Here is an 18795-nt window from a genome sequence, read left to right as displayed (position 1 = left end):
TAAAAAAGCTGGGGGGAAATCATACTATGTCTGAACAAAACAGTACATTGGTTGATCATGTGACTCTTGCTCATCACACTACAATTACATCTTGCTTTCTTGTTTTATTTATTTCAGTTTGATATCCAGGCAGCTGCACAGATGTGCACTTCTTGCCTAGCAAGTGTGTCGAGAGTTTTCAATGAACTGATGCAGAGGAGCTGCCACCTCCCTCTGCTCGTGAGTCATCATTAACAACCTTGCCCACTCATTTCCTAAAGTGACACAAACATATAAAAATAGCCCAAGGAATGCAAATGACATTCGAAGTAGTGTAGGTGGGTGTTTAAAGGGCAAACTCTAAGCATTTTCTTCCTTAAGAGTTTTCTAAGCTTTTAAAAACATTAACACTGTGAACACTTAAGGACAAAGGTGGGAGCATTACAGACCAAAATACAATGCCAATATACAGTACAACTTTGAACAACTTTTTGTACAACTTTACAGCAGTAAAAGCAATAAATAGAATATGAATGTGTTTTTAAAGGGAAGACGCTGTGTGAAGTGTATCTTAATCTCAGGCTCATTCTGATTGCAATAGACAGCGCTGCCTGAGTATGAGTGAGGAAACTGTGTGACGCTGGTGTCTGGAAGGCGATGTGAGCACTAAAAATAGCAGGGCAGAAAAACCACTGGTATTTATAGCACTTGAAACATTAACTTTTGGTTCATTTTGTTTTCATATTTCTTCCATGCCTGACACAGGAAAATATGTGTTCACAAACCAAGACAAACCATGAGCTGAACTCCTCAGTTGTTGTTAAAAGCAGTGATTTTAAATGTATAGCAGCCTTGTCAGGCATTGTTTCCTACAACAACATGCACAACAAAATTTCTGCCAAATTATGTATATTAGTGAGGCTTTTAGAACATCGACACAGGAACTACAGATACTACTGACACGCCTAAAAGAACATAGATATACTGTAGCTGATGTCACTTTAAGACCTACTGGAAGGATCCAATATATTGACATACATCTGGTCTTCTCCCAAATGTTTACGTTCACTTAAGACAAAACCGACCCAAAAAAAAAAAAGTTTTCATGAATACTCACCAAGACGGACATTTTGACATAATTCATGTACAATAAGCCACGACTAACAGGTGCTTTTTTTTTTGCTTGATCTACAGTATGGGTGTGTGTCAACTGTCAAGACAGTACTGCAGTCAATAATGTATTCTATTTAGCTGCTTATTGCACTTAACTTTTTTCTCAGTCATGCTTGTTTTAATCACTCTAAAGTGTCAATAAATGTAAGTAGTACTTCGCTGCACAGATATTTACCAATATAAATAATATAGAAAAACCTCTATCGATAGAAACTTTATATCGTTGCTGTGATACATATCGTCATACCGTCCACCCCTATTGCTCGTGAAAATGATGGATTTTGTGGTGGCGAGATATCTACTGAATGAATTGGATAATCTATGTTTTTAAGGGAGGTTAAAAATATTTTGAATCACATTTTTAAGAGTCAAATGGATGTGCTTACAATTTGAGAGCACATGTGTGGGACACACTGTGAAGAGGATAAGAGCAGTGCCTCCATTCACAGGAAATCCATCAGAATTTGGAATAGCATGACTAAGTCATATTATATAAACCAAAAGAGGTTACAAAAATCTAACATGACATGAAGTTCTCTGCTACTTTGACCCTGTGAATCTACAGTATGTCCTGTTCTACACACATAGCTCAAAACATATTTTTCAACCACCCCATGTTGTTAGATGGTTATGAAACTTGTTTATACCCAAAGATCATTGTGATCCTTGCATGGCTGAGATCAGTATGCTGCTGTCTGCCATGCCACTCATCTTTCTGCCCCATTTTAACATACAAAGTGTAGGAGGTTTGTAGCCTGGGGCCACAGCAAGACCTCCACACTGGATACACAATACTGGTATAATAAAGAACATAAAAACTTTTATGAGGACACTTGCTCATGAATAAAAATACACCACCTAATCTAATGCAAGGATTATGCATTTTACAGTTCTGCTGTCAGATTCCAGTGAGAGGATTAACATCAGTCTTCTCAAAGTCTGTTTGTCAAGGAGTGCTGCATGGTGCAGCAGTCCTAAAAGGATTTGGAGAGGTATTATGTCACATTCTAAGCCATTTGGATATCCTTTTCAGCTGAAGGGAGACTCCCTGTCTTTTTTAAGTGCCATTGAATTTAAAGCCATTATGCAGTGGAAATGCTTAATCTCCCAAAAGTTCAGCACAGGACACCATCAGGAAACAAATAAATATATAAATGAACAATTATATAAAGAGTAAAATAGAAGCAGACCTAAAAAATAAATAAAAAAGGTATTTCGCCAAAGTATGTTCTTAAAATATTCTGAGTCATAACACTCTTTAATAGTGATTGTGATTATCAGCTGCCTGGCTGTTTAGCCCCTGCCAAAGTTACAGGGTTATGGCAATAAATAACAAGAGTAATTCAGTCATGCTCGTCCATTTACCGCTCCCAACTTTTAAAGGGATGGTTTTGCAGTCCAAAACCCTTATGGTGTGATATGTTGGTTTAAGTACAAAGATCTGAAAATTCAGTAGTTCAAATGACTCAAAGAATTAGGAAATATGTATGTGACTGTAGTTTACATACTTAAACTAATGGACTCTTTGGAGGTAGACAGTGTTACTAGATCATGTAGTTCACTGAGGTGCACCTGGACACTGAGCGGTATGTTCCAGAGATTGGGTTCCACCCTTTGTCTACTCCCCCATGACATCACAGCCATGATGCTGGGGAGGTACACAAGCCAGATCTCATTTCGAGTCCAAAGTGGGACAATTTTTGTTCCTTGTAGGACAGACACTGAATAATTCAACAAGCTGCTAATTGTTTCAATTCAGTGGTTATAGAGGATATAGTGACAAATTCCTACTGCTAAAGAAATGGTGGTCAATCCCTTAAACTTTGTTTTGCACCTTATTTGTATTTGTCTTGTTGTCGTGCATCTAAATTTTGCTTACACCTTGCTTGGTTGTCTCAAGAGGAACTTTACTGCCATAAGGGAATTTCAAGTGTGCACGAATACCACTACTCTTGCAGAGGAGGAGAGGTTGCTGAGTTGATTTTCCATGGCTCTTGTTCCAGCTATCCCAACTCATTAGTGATGGAGGCAACTTTTACTACTCCAACTGAGCTTTATCATGTGGCACAGAGCAGATGAGAATGAGTCTGAAAAATAGATTGAAGTATGGACACCACAATAAAGTCTTCTGTTTTAAAGGAACTGGCACATGTCTATTCAAAGCAATTATTCAAGCAACCTCGACTGCATGCTGGAAGGATCTCAATTGCTGTTCTTTTATTTAACTTCCTATAACTGAATAAATCCACCGTCCATTTGCTCAAATAAAGGAAATTTCTTTGACAATCCTGAATTATGGCCCACTAATGCTATCCTCACATTACCTTTTCCTTCACTCGCACAGAATTTTCGTCTTTGCAGTTTATCTCAGCTCCCCGCAAGATTCACCTTTTGCTAATCCAGCAACTTTTACGGTGTGATTTTGGTCTGTGTTAGCAGGACCAGAGGATGTATCACCCAAATGTGTGTGAGTCAGCCCCCTGGAGTGTCATACTGACTCCTCATTAAGACTCCAAAGTTGAATCTTGGGCAGGCGACTCATCCAACTCCACATGCAGCCGGGTGAGAGGCCAGTGCAGAGACACAGGCCTGCTAAGATCATGTCCAGATGGTCAGCATAGGGGAGTTCTACACATCGGCAATATCACAATCACATTCCAAGGGCACAGGACTTCCATAACTCGCTACTCAACAATAGCTACAATGCCTTCAAAGCCTTCTGAAAGTAGGAAATAGGAGGATCGATAGGAGTTTATAAAAATACAGCCGTACTTGCAGTTCAGACAAGGGCTCTCACAATATCAGATTTTTCACTACATGATTATCATGGCCAAAATAATTCGATAAAGATATATTGCGATATCGATATAGAAAATAAATAAAACATTTTCAAAAATTCATCTTTACTTTTGTGTGTGTTTTTCACACCGTAGCATACAAAAGCTACAATTACACTTAATTGCAACTAGTTTGAAATAGCTTCCTTCTGTGAACTGATGTAGCTTTTTATCACAGAATGGGGCAAAAATAATTTTCTGATGAACATTTTTTTTTATGTCGATTGGCATTAGGGCTGAAACGATTAGTCGACATTTACAATAAAAAATTGTCGACAAATATCTTTGTTGTCGAGTAGTCGTTTGATCCCACGTGACCTAATGTAAGGGCCTGCAATATCGCGATTTGACCGCTACGGCGCTGTAGCGCTAGAGTGTAATGCAGCCGTTACAAATGCTTGCGGTAGAAGAAAACACAGCGCGAATTATGACGATTATGACGGAGTGCAAACGAATCCGATCTAGCAAGGTCTGTGAAAGTTTCACAAAACTTCAAACCAAGAATGCTGTCGTGTGCAATACATGCAAGGCGGAACTTGCTTTTCACGGGAGCACAACATGCATGTTAAAGCACTTAAAGAGGAAAAACCCGGCACGAGACGAGCCGGTGAGAGGTGAATGTTCTCCAGCTGGAGCTAACGTAAATAACTAGCAGTAAATCTCTTTTTAGAGAATGCAGTATTACTAATAATAGCAATAATATTTACAATAATAATATAATTACAGTAATGTGATGATTATTTTTGCATAGAATAAAGCTTGATCGAGCTTAGTCAGGGCTGTTTTTATTATTGTAACTATTAGTTATTACAGTCTTATCACTTGCCTGTATTTTGTTCCATATTCATGAAGACTTACAAAAAGAGATGTTATGAAGAATATCATGTCAGTTATTTTTTTATACTGTAAATTAAAAGGTGAATGAGAATGTCTCTGTCAGCTCAGCTGTCAATTTTTTTAAAATTGTGTTCTTATAATAATTGTTTGCAGTTTAAGTTTGTCTGTAATGCAGCTGATAATTTTTTTTGTTTATTTTTTTCTATTGAAAGAGAACCGAATATTTAACCAATGCTTTTTGCATTTGTGTGTGATTTGAGTTGGACAGAAATCTGAAAACTTAAAGAGAATGACCTGTTTAGTTGGCTCAAAGTTCATTAAACCAACCATTTCAAAAGCTGAAGTGATTTTCTTTTTTTATATTATAGTTAGAATATGTATAACTCAGTGTTTTAACTAATTGAAAAGGCTGAATAATCGTTCCAAACTTACTGATTAGTCTGTGAAATAATCGACGATTAGTCGATTAATCGTTCTAATAATCGTTAGATTAATCGATTATCAAAATAATCGTTTGTTGCAGGCCTAATTGGCATTACATTATAAATATACATTATCCTTATGCGAATACCTGAGATGGCTTGAAGAACATAGATGTCGCAATGGTGTGTTAATTCATGTTTAATCAGTGTGCATTTTATTCAGCTACAGCATGCTATATCTAAGTGTCTTTGTCCATATTAGGTTTTTCCTGGAAGTTTTATTACTGCTATGAGTCTCACTTGTGGATTTTGTGCGATTATGCCATCCGGCGTCGATTATGAATGAAACAGACCTTACATGTGAGAGTTTAATCATATTTGAATTATTATGGTTAAACATTATTTAACCATATTGCTCATATTGCCTGTTTTGGGTAAAAATAGATTAATAAAAATACTGCTAAGTAATAATTTTAAGTAAAGCCACGAATAAGCCATACGTTTTTAACCAAATCAGCACACTTTTGGACTAAAAGCCCTGAGGGATGTAAATTTAATAAAAACACAGAAAGGCATCAGCAGTTAACAGGTTAATGCAACATTTTGCATTTCAGGACTAGCAAAATAATTGCAACTTACTCTATATACAGTGGCTAAATCTGCAAGATAGCGGAGGTGGGTGAACAGGTTGGTAGTAGGGTAACCCTTTGTTGATCAGCAAGTCCTGCTGACTGGGGTGATTAACAGGTCATTTTTGAGGAGTCCAAAAAAATTCCACAGTGGCATTCTAACTTTCTTGGAGTGCGAGTATAGAGTTGCATATCCTGTCATATCCGACTACATGCTTTTACACAGTAGTAGTAGCAGCTACGCGCTGTGTCTGCTTGTGTTTTACGACAAGTGGCAACCAGCGTTAAGTTGCAATACCGCCACCTACTGTACGTTGGGATGTCGATACTGGTGCTGGATTGTATATCATATGTGTACTATTCATTTTAAATATTACGGTTAATGCCAATACCGGTATATTGTGACACCCCTAATTAACATGATAACAATATTAAATTCAGACAGATAATACAGTCTTTGAAAGCTATATGGAGCAGAGGAAAAAGCCATTAAAGCACAGGGGAAGTATTTTTAAAACTATTTACAGGAGAGCCTGAACATTTATGTGTGCACTGGAGAGAGAAAGCATGCGTGGGAAGCATCTACAGCCATCTCGAGACGGGGTGAGGAGAGTGGGTGACTGTTCCTGTGTGGGTGGAGAAGGCATGAATACCATGCAGGGTTATGGTGTTGATGAATTGCGTTATGAAAGGGGCTTCAGTTACACAACTCAGCCCATCCAATTCTTTGCCTGTGTGGGCCGAGAGGGATGGCAGAGCTGCTGTGATCCATGCGCAGCCGGAAACGAGGTGCATACAACCCTTCAAGACATTTGGTCGAATGTGTAATTATCTAGCAGCTGTGATGCCAGCGACTCAGCGAGAGTGAGAGAGTGAATGTACCGGAAAAATCAAGCATCAACAGACTCACATTCATGGAAATGATGGGCAATTCTTTCATAAGGACAATATCACGGCATAAAGAAGAGGGAGAAAACGCTCACTGGCTCTGATTAGTTTTGAGATACGGCAGCGGAAAGGACACATTATCCATTAGCTTGTCATCATAATCATATCAATGGTGATTATTTAAATAACATCATCTGTCCAGACGGCTGCTCTCTCAACAAATTGCTATTCGCTAAAATTTGACTGGGCCTTGACATCAGTCATTAAATAAGACATTTGCACTGTCTCAGTTTAGGAAATGTTGCGATTTATCTTGATGAACACGTAACAGCAGTTAAGAAAGTGCCCAGTTATTACAGTATGTCCACCATGTATGTCCTGAAATTGAAAAAGCTACTGATATCTATTTGATACAAGCCAACAACCATTTGAACGGGTCTGATGGGAAGCCCTGAATAAACCTATCACAGTGAAGCAGCGGTTCTTTCTATCTTCTTTCTCTGTCACCAAAGAGGTCTACATTGGGACAATACCACAATCGAAGTGCTGCTGTGGGTGTCGGGTCAAAAGGCAGTGCCTGCTGATAGAAAACACAACAGCTATTAAGGAAAGAATTAATCCAATCCCTTTCAACATGAGGTCATGTCTAATTTAAGTGCCACTCTGAAAGCCCAAGCACTATCCCCCAGCACGAGATACTGTTACCAATCATATTAGTGACCAGACTGGCCAGTAGAGAAAGTGGGGACCTGGAAGGAAAAATGTACCCCGGTCTGGCATAGAGGTCTGAGGCACACCAGCAGTCTAATACAAAGCAACCTAATTACAGGATAGCTCAATAATTGAAAACGGTACAGATGAAAACATTCTCTATGAATAACTAGGTCCCAAAACAAGAGTTGCATATTTGTGGACAGGAAAATGTCATGGAAGTAAATGGAGAAAAGATCATCAGCACCATGTATTGGTCATTAGATGGATTTATGACACATTTCTGGAGGCGGTGTTTAAAAAACATGGCCGCCTTGCAGACTGTCGAGGGGTGTGTGTGTGTGAAACTAAATCTTCCTGTAGGTGCCATTGCTTAGATTGCTTAGCAAAGCGCCAACAATCCTAAGGGTTTTTCAGACTCCACAGCTGTATCTGTTTTAATGTACATGTTTCCATTTAGCCTTGGCTTCAACACAGAACACTGCCCGATGGAAGGAAAGACGGACTAAAAAAAGTGAAAAACAGGGCTTTATGTTGGTCTTAATTGTCTATGGAAAGACTGTCATATTTTCCACCGGGTAAGCTTGAAACTATTACAAGCTAGCCTTCATTAAATTTTCCACAACATTTTGCAGAAATGTCAGGAAACAGCTGTGTAGGCACTGATTAATTGTCTTTCTTACTGGTTCCCCACTTACAACATTGTGCTACATTGAAATGTATCCTATTTTTTCACTTCCTCTTACCTACATTAGAAAGTAGACTGAAGCATGTATAAATGTAAAAGCTGTGGCCAGTTGTTGACATTTAAAATCACAAAACCCAAAGGGAAATGACTGCCTCCAAAGGAGGTCTTAGCTTGGCTCTACCTTTAAAGGGGTTTGGACACAGCTTGGATCATGTAAACTAACACATGTTGACCCTTCAGCCACATGAAGGTCTCCCCACAGCTTACTGGACACAAGTACATCAAAAAAGAAGGTGCTGCACAGGACTAGGCCAAATCAAGTGGAATAGTATACCTCATAAGTATATCCATTGCCAAAATTCTATAAAGAGAAGGTGCAAAACAAGAGAGAGAGCATCTGGAGGTTGTGATCCAGAGTGGAAGAGTTGAAACATCTGCCACAAGTGTGCCCTGGCCTCTTGGAGTAAAACAAATAAATGAGACTATTCACTGTCCGAGGTTAAAAGCTTAATAACTGGTGGGCGATCATGCACAATTGGGACGTCTGGCTGCCACTACTCTGAGCACCACTGAAAATAAACTGTCACTGTTTGCGACTCAGGCTTTGAAGCACTGGCATTTCTGGTGTCCACAAACACATCATAGAACTGTGGAAAAGATTCAACGGTCTGATCTTTATTCTGTTGTAAGGCTGGAATACACTGCACGACTTATTCCTAGAATTTGACAGTCTGGACTCGTTGATGATAGTTGCCCAAACTCAGAGCCAATCTGTAGGTTTTGGCCAATCAGAGTTGACAGACTTAAAAGAAAAGGGCGTAGTGTATGATGGGCACAGACTCTGATTTCTTTTCGCTTCAGACTGGTTCTATTCAGTTGGAGGATATCAAACATGTTTTTATTTTGAGCAATTTTAGAACACTAGCAATGAGGTGTATGATTCTGAGTGAGTTTGTTGTGCTTAAAATCATTGGAAAGTCTCAAACATGTTTTTATTTTGAGCAATTTTAGAACACTAGCAATGAGGTGTATGATTTTGAGTGAGTTTGTTGTGCTTAAAATCATTGGAAAGTCTCGTAGTGTGTAAATCCTCAGTCGCTAAGTGTATAATGTTTAGTTTTTCTCTGTAACCATTTACCAAGTCCGCAAGTGTTTTAAAATCTGTTCAGAATTCATGTAGTCATGTAGCGTATTCTAGCCTACACTATCCATCAAAAATGGACATTAGACATTACATTTAGAGGACTAAAAACTGGAATTGATACCAAAATAACCTTTGATCTTTACACTTAATAAAGTCACTCTTAAATATTGATGCATCTATATGATTCCACTTACATGCTAATCAAGAGTTTTATTAGCTGTGGTAAATCAGATATCATCAGCGATGCACTTTTATCTTCCTACTGCATCTGTGAGGCATGCAACCTCAGCACACGGTCCCACCAGATGTACAGCCCACAGAACATGTGTCTCCCTAACCTCGCTTTTCCACTTTTTCCATATTAAACACCTGGGTCCTTCATGGGCTCCCAGATATTTTGCATCCTGCTGTCTTTGCTCTTGTGTGGTGTGACATTGTAAACTCACCCAAAGGTTCTCTGTAAGTTTGGGATCTGCTTGTTTCTCAGGGTGAAGGCCTCGCGCTGCTTCCTCTGTGGTAGTTCGGTTAGGCAGTTGAAGGCTGGGCAGTGGGGTGACAAGTAAGATCCCCTGGCCAGGGTGCTGAGATTATGCAGACCACTGTAGAGACAATGAAACAAAACAAGTTTAATGATAATGTGTGATATGAGACCATATAGACACTATCAGAGTAGCTGAAGGCTCTTCATATTTAATAAATATACTGGAACTGAGCATCTGCTAGAACAATATTTCCACTCCCCTTGGAGCAATCCTGCTCTATTAATATGAATCCTCTGATGTGTTTATGCACAAACCATATTGGAACAAAGAGCTTGTCTGTGGGATAATATAGGCAAAGTATTATTAGACATGGCGGTACAAATTCAAAATGTTTAGCATTTCCTTTGACATCTGAATGGTGGTACAGTGTATCTTGCACATTACTCTGCACAATTTTTGAAGATTTATGAAATGGCAAAAGTCCAAGAACAGTTTTAATAAAACATAATCAAACACTAGGCATAATTATATTGATTGGTAATCTGACAGAATAAAAATTCCATGTCATAAATAGAAAAATGTCAGAAAAAAATGTGTTGTCTTTAAAGGACAAGTTCGGTATTTCACACTAAAAGCCCTGTTTACAGATCGTTTCTGATGAAATAGAACGGTTATGATTAAAATTTGGACAGATGCTGCTGTCCCGAAAATTTTAGGTTTCTTTCGCTTTCCCCCCACCTACAGAATGGCTGCATATGTGCACTGGAAAAATCCTTCCTAAAACGCATTAAACTTTCGTTTACAAAGACGTGAAACTCACCGAGTGGTCAGGGGTGTTCACTGATATGCTCACACAAAAATCGCTGCAAAAGATGCTTTCCAACAGGTGTTTTACCATTCGTTGCAAAACTGTGGACCTATTTTTCCAAACGCCTCACACCCGTACATTCTTCCGTTGAGAGCTTGAATAATAGACACTCCAGCCCAGTTGGTGGCGGAGTAATACCGTACCTCACAGCACATCCAATACAAGTCAATGGACATCCAATACAAGTCAATGGAGTTGGACAAAAACTACGATAAAACCTGTTGGAAAGCATCTTTTGCAGCGATTTTTGTGTGAGCATATAAGTGAACACCCCTGACCACTCGGTGAGTATCATGTCTTTGTAAACGAAAGTTTAATGTGTTTTAGGAAGGATTGTTCCAGTGCACATATGCAGCCATTCTGTAGGTGGGGGGGAAAACGAAATAAACCTAAAATTCTCGGGACAGCAGCATGTGTCCAAATTTTAATCTTAACCGTTCTATTTCATTAGAAACGATCTGTAAACAGGGCTTTAAGTGTAAAATACCAAACTTGTCCTTTAACTACACAGACATTAAAATAGCAAAAAAGGCCTTAAAGACAGCAAAATAGCAAAGAACCCAAACGACAACCATTGTGCCTGGACAAGACTGAACCTTGGCCAGCAGTCAATGATTGAGAAAGAAGTTGCTGTAATAATATATATATATATATATATATATATATATATATATATATATATATATATATATATATATATATATATATATATATATATATATTACAGCAACTTCTTTCTCAATCATAGACTGCTGGCCAAGCCAAGGTTCAGTCTATATATAATATAGCATAAATACTGATTGTTATATAGGCATATATATATATATATATATATATATATATATATATATATATATATATATATATATATATATATATGTATGTATGTATGTATGTATGTATGTATGTATATATATAGAGAGAGAGAGAGAGAGAGAGAGAGAGAGAGAGAGAGAGAGAGAGAGAGAGAGAGAGAGAGAGAGAGAGAGAGAGAGAGAGAGAGAGAGAGAGAGCCTTTGTCTTAAAACAACAGTAAAATTAACATACATTGCACATCCTTTATTCTATGATGAGAAAAAAGATAACAGAAAAAGCCTCCCTGACAAAGGGCTTATAGTTTTATTTTTTAGTTAAACAATTTGCTTGGCCTTTGTAGTGCTTTTGAGGCCTGCTCTCCAAAAGCCCATCTAGAGAAGCATGCTTCACCGTGTTTTTATGCTCCCTGTCTTAGAGTGAATGCAGCCAGGCTGTGCTCTTCAGCCTCGCAATCTAAAATGTGCCCCAGGGCTGGAGATATTACAAACACCATTATGCTGCTCTGCTGCACTAAGACAAGCTCAGCTAACCCAGAAAAACAAGACATTTCTGTGAGGTTGCATCACAATCTGCAGTGGAGCTCACCCAGGGTAAACACAGGCAACACTTCCTCTCACCCGCAAAAACACAGAAAAAAAAACCCCTTTTCTCTAGGACTCACATATGTCGCACTGCACACCAAATCAAGTCCTCAGACTTTCAAAATCTTTTGATGCCAGTATAAGGAAGGTTTAGTATGTCTTCATAACAAAATATGTTTCTTAAAAGGTACAAATAATCAACTTTAAAGAGTATGCATAAAGTGAAGTATATGTTGGTTAAGGAAATAGCTTTCTAGGACTTTGGTATATTAATAAGAGCAGGAACTGATGCATTTACTGAACTGTGCTGGATGAACACAATTTAAAATATGTTTTTATTGTCATTTTTTTATAACTCAAATTGTCTAAACTCTACTAAATTACTAAACTAATCTAAACTCTATAAATTATCCAAATAGTAGGAATGATAATTCCTTCAAAATTCTTTCAAAAAGCAGAGATTTGTCTTACATATACACATCAAGTGAAGGAGCTCCTTGGTAAAGGATTCTGAGCAAGTAGCTCGAATTTCTGGTCTGCTCTTCCCAAAAGCAATGTTATCCATAGATCTTAGAGACCACTGGTGCCAATGGTTTCTACGATCTACAATATGTAGGCTTATGATGCTTTTGATTACTTGCTCAAAACACTTTACCAAGGAGCTCACCCACAACGACCTGTTGTGGGTGAACTCGCAAGAAGAAATTATTTTTGCCACGGAGATGTGCTGTGATGGGGCAATGATGAGTGCTTAAAAAAAAGCATCCAAAATAGAGATCCAACATAGGGCTTTTAGCTAAATGAACAGGCGATGAATTGGAGATGTACAGGGTATAAATAACTGCCTGTAATTATATGCCTCCACTTTTTTCCCTGGAAATTATCATTTGAAAGTACTTGAGGACATGTGGCACATTTTGTCAAAGCTCTCATACACTATGCTCTGTGCTACTCCACAGCGTGTGAATTAAAATGTAAAGAGTGACAAGTGAATGCATATTTTCTATTTCAATGGTCTGAGTAATTTCTGCAAAACGATTTCAGAGGAAAAAGCGCCATATAATGTCATGCCATAAATGAGTTTCCAACCCCCTTCACAACATCCTCACACCATTTTCTGCCTCTTTGTCTTAAAGTGAATAGGATTACAGAACTGACACAGGAAATATATATTATTATGAAGCTTTTTCTACCCTAATCCATTTCATTTACTTCAGTGAGAGAACACAAACTCCTGGTAAACCAGGAGGAAGTCCTACTTGTTCAGTTGCATCTTATGTAATATCAAAACATTTAAACAGTTCTCTATTTAAATATTCTAGTTTTATTTTTAACGCGTTTTGCATGCTAAGATGTACAGGCACAATGCCAGATTTGTCTTTTATTTATGTACTTCTTTCAAGAGGTCTGCAGTACATCATGAGTCACAGAATTTCAGATACCGATTTATACAGGCAGTTTATCGAGCATATCCTGCTCAAAAACCAAGCAGCTGAATGTAGCTTAGTGCATTTAGCCTTATTTACATTGACCCGGCTCTAATGTTGTCAGTGACCACATCCTTTAAATAAAATTTGTAAGGGCGACGAGCCTTCCTGTTGCCTCACTTCCACAACATTATTCAGGGTGCTAAAAAATTCATGCAGAGTAATACAGGAAAGTTAGCAAGATCATTTGAGGTGGCATTAAGAAGCTAAATGTATCACGGAGGAGAAAGGGCCCTGGGGCTAGTGGAGCTGTCATCATTGTGACTCGCCACTCATTGTACCAGCCCTGCAACCATGGGAACCAATGAGCACTCTGTCAGGTGCACCTGCCTCAGCCTGACACCTCCACTGCACTCACCACTCTCTTTCATTTCCTCTTGTATTCATTCTCTTTTAAATCTCTTTCCCTCTGCCTGTGTATCATATTGCATTCTCTAGGATGTCTGACAAACCATGACGCCATCCTTTCTAAAACCGAGACTCTTTTTACTTGAGGAAGTCGGTTTAATGAAGCCCAGCTGGGGACAAATAATAGGGTGAGGAGGAACGGTTGCTACCAAGAATAGATCGGCCCGACAGCAGTCAAATCATCGATATGCACAGCATTAACAGCTTCATGAGCAAATGGTGCTAACGTTAAAATGCCACCCGTGACCCTCGCAGCATTGCAAGTTCTCCTCATCTTGCGCTCTCCTCCTCCTCCTCCATAATTAATTCCATACTTTTTATTAAATACTCTTAACACTCACTGCCTTTGTCTCTCTTTAATAGGACTTGTAGCTCCAGGCACCATATAGAGACAACGCAATTACCTTATATTTAATGGGCCGACTTAAAAATTTATGGAAGGAAACTGGAAAGTACATATGACAAATGACACAAGCAACAAAGGTGACAGCTCCCTCCTTTGGCTTAGTCTTAAAAAAGAAGGCAGAAAAAAGGAAAGGATCCCGTTAAACCATCACATGTCTCCCAGCGCAAACAAACAAATCAGTAGGCTCTGTTGTTCTCCTCCAGCCCCAGCTGCACACAATCCCCCACCGAACCCCATTTCGATCTTTCCCTCTGGTTCTTTCCACCCTTTGCTTCCCATGTCTCTTCATGACAGGCCGTTCTAATGGAAAGAGCACCTCTGATAGATGAGTGCATCAGTGAGGAATTCGGCGCATAGTTGCGGTCATGACATCAGAGTCACTTGTTTTATTGTTGGGCGGTGAGTGTTCCCCTGACAGCCGGGGTCCAGTGTCATGTTACCCCTCACAAGAGCCGGGAAATCGGGCTAAGTGGATTTCCTGACGGCACAGGCTGACTTGTACTCGAATTAGTCCCAACGATGGGCTAAAATCAAGATCTGAAATAAAAGTGGCATGAATGGCTCTCTGTGCTTTTAACTAATATGTCTGATATTTACAGCAGACCAAGGAAGGGTTCACTTCTGGTCAGTGGGTTGGCCATCCAAACATCTGTACTCTGAGAGAAGAGTTATTTTCACGTGTGTCATGGTGTATGTTTGGTGAACCCAGAACAGTATCAATTAAACAAAAGATCATTTTTATTTTATATAATATTATATAAGAAACTGTGTACAGAAACCACTATATCACAACTCCAATGTCAAGAACAATTTAAATGCAAGAATTTCAAGATAATAAAAATCACATATAACAGAACCAGCCAGATGCCCCTGTGGAAAATTATGTTAGGTATTCAATGATTTACAAGTTGTCCAGTCTTAAAAGGCGAGAAACTGATTCATTGCTCACAACTATTTTGAAACATCGTGAGGCAAATACCTCCAGAGGTTTCCTAGTCAAACAAAACTGCTGAAACAAAAATATTTAAGTTTCATGGTTTGTTGCAATAGCTATAAAGCCCTGATCACACAATGTTGATTAGGCAAAGTTCCAGAGGGAGTGCTGTCTCTTCATTGCTTGTTTATTTAAGAGTCAGTGGAGCCACATGACCAAAAATACACAATGAGCATCTCCTCAATCCAGCAGGTGTAGAAGAGCTGGGCTTTCGCTCTGTAATCAGCGCATTGGGAGACAGGATTTGGGCTGCAACAAATTGATGCCACATAGTGTTTAATGGGCATTAAATCACAGAGTGCCACGGCCATCCTGCACATGCCACAACAGTCGCCCCCAGAGCGAGCTAATCAGTGTCATCTTCTCCAACCCTTCCCTTCGCAGTTCATCTGACTCTAAGGCCCAGACTGAAAGGGGGAAGTGACATTTACGTCATTCGGGGATGAGTGGACCGGTTACCATGCCTGTTACCCCTTTCACAAGCAGCACACTCTTTTTGGATAAGAGGGGGGCCGTGTCGAAGGAGCCGTGCCAGCGTCAGCGCGAGTCCATCCGCTGCCAAGAGAATCCTCCCCTGAGATTGAAACGGGTAGAGTGTGACATATCGCACAAGCCGAGCACATTACATTGGGTGTGATGGTAACACTGAACCGTAACTAGCACAGCGAGAGAACAGCTAGAGGAACCTGCTAGTAGAACACCCCATCCCGGGATCCACGCTGGCCGAGGGCCAAAGAAGAACCTCTCCCCGAGGACCACACCAAGGTCACTGGGTTCAACTGCCTTTTGCTGTATAAGGCAAGTCCGCCCACTTGTCCTTCTGTTCTTCTCTCTCCTTTCTCTACTAAAGAAAAACAAGAGCAGATTCTCCATGATAGCACCGTGAGTCAAGCTCGCTCTATCTGTTCCAATCTCCGCACTGTTATACAAGTCAAGAAGCTGGCGCTGAGCTGGTGTCTGAGTCAGTCTGTAAAATACATGTACATCCAGGCCCCGTCTGTCCAGTTTCCACTCATTTTCTCTCTAACATGCCTTTTCACCAATTTACTTCAGCTGAGGGGGAGGGCAGTTTGGTGGGGACTTTGACACAGCAATGGCAGCTATTTGGGCTGAAATGAGAGCTTTACGGCTGTGTAATTGATGGGCTTGGGTAGCACAACCGCACAGTGCCATTACCCTGCGAGAGTCATGCACTTCTTTTTTTATAGAAGCCCACCATATATAAACATACCAACTCAAGGTTGAGGTGTCAGGAGACTTAAGACAGCAATGGCTATTAACACCCAATCAGCATTGGCACCAGTCAAAAAAAAAAAAAACTTTCATTTTGTTGTTTTCACTGAAAATACATCAATCAAGATGGATGGCTAGAGAGTAATGGGAGAATAAATACTGCACAATCCCTTGCTAAATTATTTGAGGTGATGCAGGGCATTTTTCTTTTTGGATATTAGGTATTGCAGCAGGAAGAGGGTCTTCCTGTAATGGTCTTTGATAGACCTGTAGTGACAAACTAGCTGCTTTCACCGGTATCCTCTAACCAATAACCCATTGCTTTCTCCTAGGGGGGTAAACAGCACTTCCTGTGCAGCAGTCTCGTAACACGGCGCCACTCCTTCCATCCCCGCAAACCTAACTCTGACTTTCGGTCTTGATTTATGATGAAATTTCCTGAAACCTGCAATACACAACTCAGTGAAGAATGAGTATATAACATTTCCTTCTATACATCAGCATGAACTCACAGTCAGTGAGGGTGTCCAGAAGCATTTCAATACAGCTTTATAGACGCGTTTCCATGAGAAATGAGTTTTGCGTCTCCAAAGCACAACTTTCTGTATTTCTAAAAAGGATCAGTCACTGACAGGACAGGTTTTGAACTTCTATTTTAACCTAACTTTATCCAGAATATATAGAAAAAGAAAAAAGCAACAAGAGTGAAATCAGTGTCTCAGTATGTGTAAAAAATAATAATAATTAAACACAAAGGTTTATGCACAATTCAGATTTGAATTTTGAATGCATTTTAAATTTCAATTAAATTTGTAAATTTAAATTTAATTTGAATTAGGCAGCAAACAGTATGCAGGATTGCAAGTCAACTTTGAATGTAAGGAAGTAGAATTAAAATGATTAAATAGCAGGTTAAAACTAAACCTCAACCTCAGTTAGCCTAGGTTCGTTTATCATTGGTCACAAACTATTCATTAGTCAAACTCTACATCAATATAGAAACGGTTAGGGGTGTAAGAAAAAATCGATACACTCGAGTATCGCGATATTTTATTTTGCAATACTGTATCGATTTTCAAAAACGCAATATCGAATTTTTTTTTTTTTTTTTTTTACGTCCAAAAATATTCATGGTAAGACCGTAAGACAGTGGTTCATGTTTATGTTGTTTAAATCCCTACCACTAGATAGCTATGCTGAGACGCACCAGTGTCCTCGCCAGGCTCGCCTATAACGGTGCGTGTCCACTGGACATTTTAGGATTGACAGCGGACCGGAGAAAGCTTTGAGAGCGACCGAGAGCGTCAAAAAGTTCTCGACTTTATACAAATATCAAGCGAAAAACGCAGTCTGCAGCCAATTGCTGTGAGGTTCGGGGTGTGACGTCTGTCTTGAGAGTTTAAACATATGCAGATTGTGCCAGAGTTTATGCTGGATTTAGTGCGTAAATCATTTTGTTTACAAATTAGACGTTGTGCAGTTGTTATGTTAAATATTTCATTTTGGATGTGTTTATCGTGATTATATTGGCTGGTTTTATAAAAGTTTATACAATTGAAAGGATATCTTTGCTTGGTGCATTTGGAAACAAAGCTTATCTATTTCTAAATGTAATCGCGTGCATCGTTCACACCAAACGCGAATAGAGCGTTTGGCGCGAGTGATTTCAATGTTAAGTCAATGCAAAGACGCGTTTACGTGCGTCTGGAGGTCTTGCAGCACGAATGAGTCGTTTAGCGCGGCGCGGTTCGCCTCATTCGCGCGTCCAGTTCTTTTAAAATCTTTTATCACATAAAACTTGATTTCAATATATGACACATTCATTTTGTTCACTTTCATCCAATTTCATTCATTTTCGTCCAGTTCACGTTGTTGTTTTGTATTGTGACAGGACAGGGGCTATGTACCTATTTTCTTTTGAGCATATAAAAATTTGCTCACTAAGAACCTGTGAACCACAATCCCAAACTGGCAGTTTGATTTTCTGTGTACTGAACTGTTTACCTAAAGTAAACTTCTTTGACTTTTATGCACATCATGTCTTTTTTTAATATATTTTACTTAAAAAAAAATCCCAATATATCGCCTTATGCACAGTATCGAAATATATTGCAATATATTGAATCGTGACCAATACACAGCCCTAGAAACGGTTGTTATTAAGTACGTTTCATTCATAATTTTTCCCCTTTTATCTTAAATAAAATGAAGA

The 18795-nt window shown here is 39.2% G+C and overlaps 1 protein-coding gene across 5 annotated transcripts in view; it reads right to left on the bottom strand.

Annotated features, from left to right (window-relative positions):
• Positions 1–18795, bottom strand: part of hivep2a (HIVEP zinc finger 2a) — a 76311-nt gene that overhangs the window by 10039 nt on the left and 47477 nt on the right. For all 5 annotated transcript variants that reach the window (XM_081378222.1, XM_081378220.1, XM_081378221.1 and 2 more), the window contains one exon: positions 9755–9907. The gene's annotated coding sequence lies outside the window, so the exon portion shown is untranslated. The remainder of the gene's footprint in view (positions 1–9754; positions 9908–18795) is intronic.

Source organism: Scardinius erythrophthalmus, assembly GCF_964197995.2.
Source record: "Scardinius erythrophthalmus genome assembly, chromosome: 11".
NCBI classification, from domain to species: domain Eukaryota; kingdom Metazoa; phylum Chordata; class Actinopteri; order Cypriniformes; family Leuciscidae; genus Scardinius; species Scardinius erythrophthalmus.
This window is presented reverse-complemented; position numbering and strand designations above follow the sequence as displayed.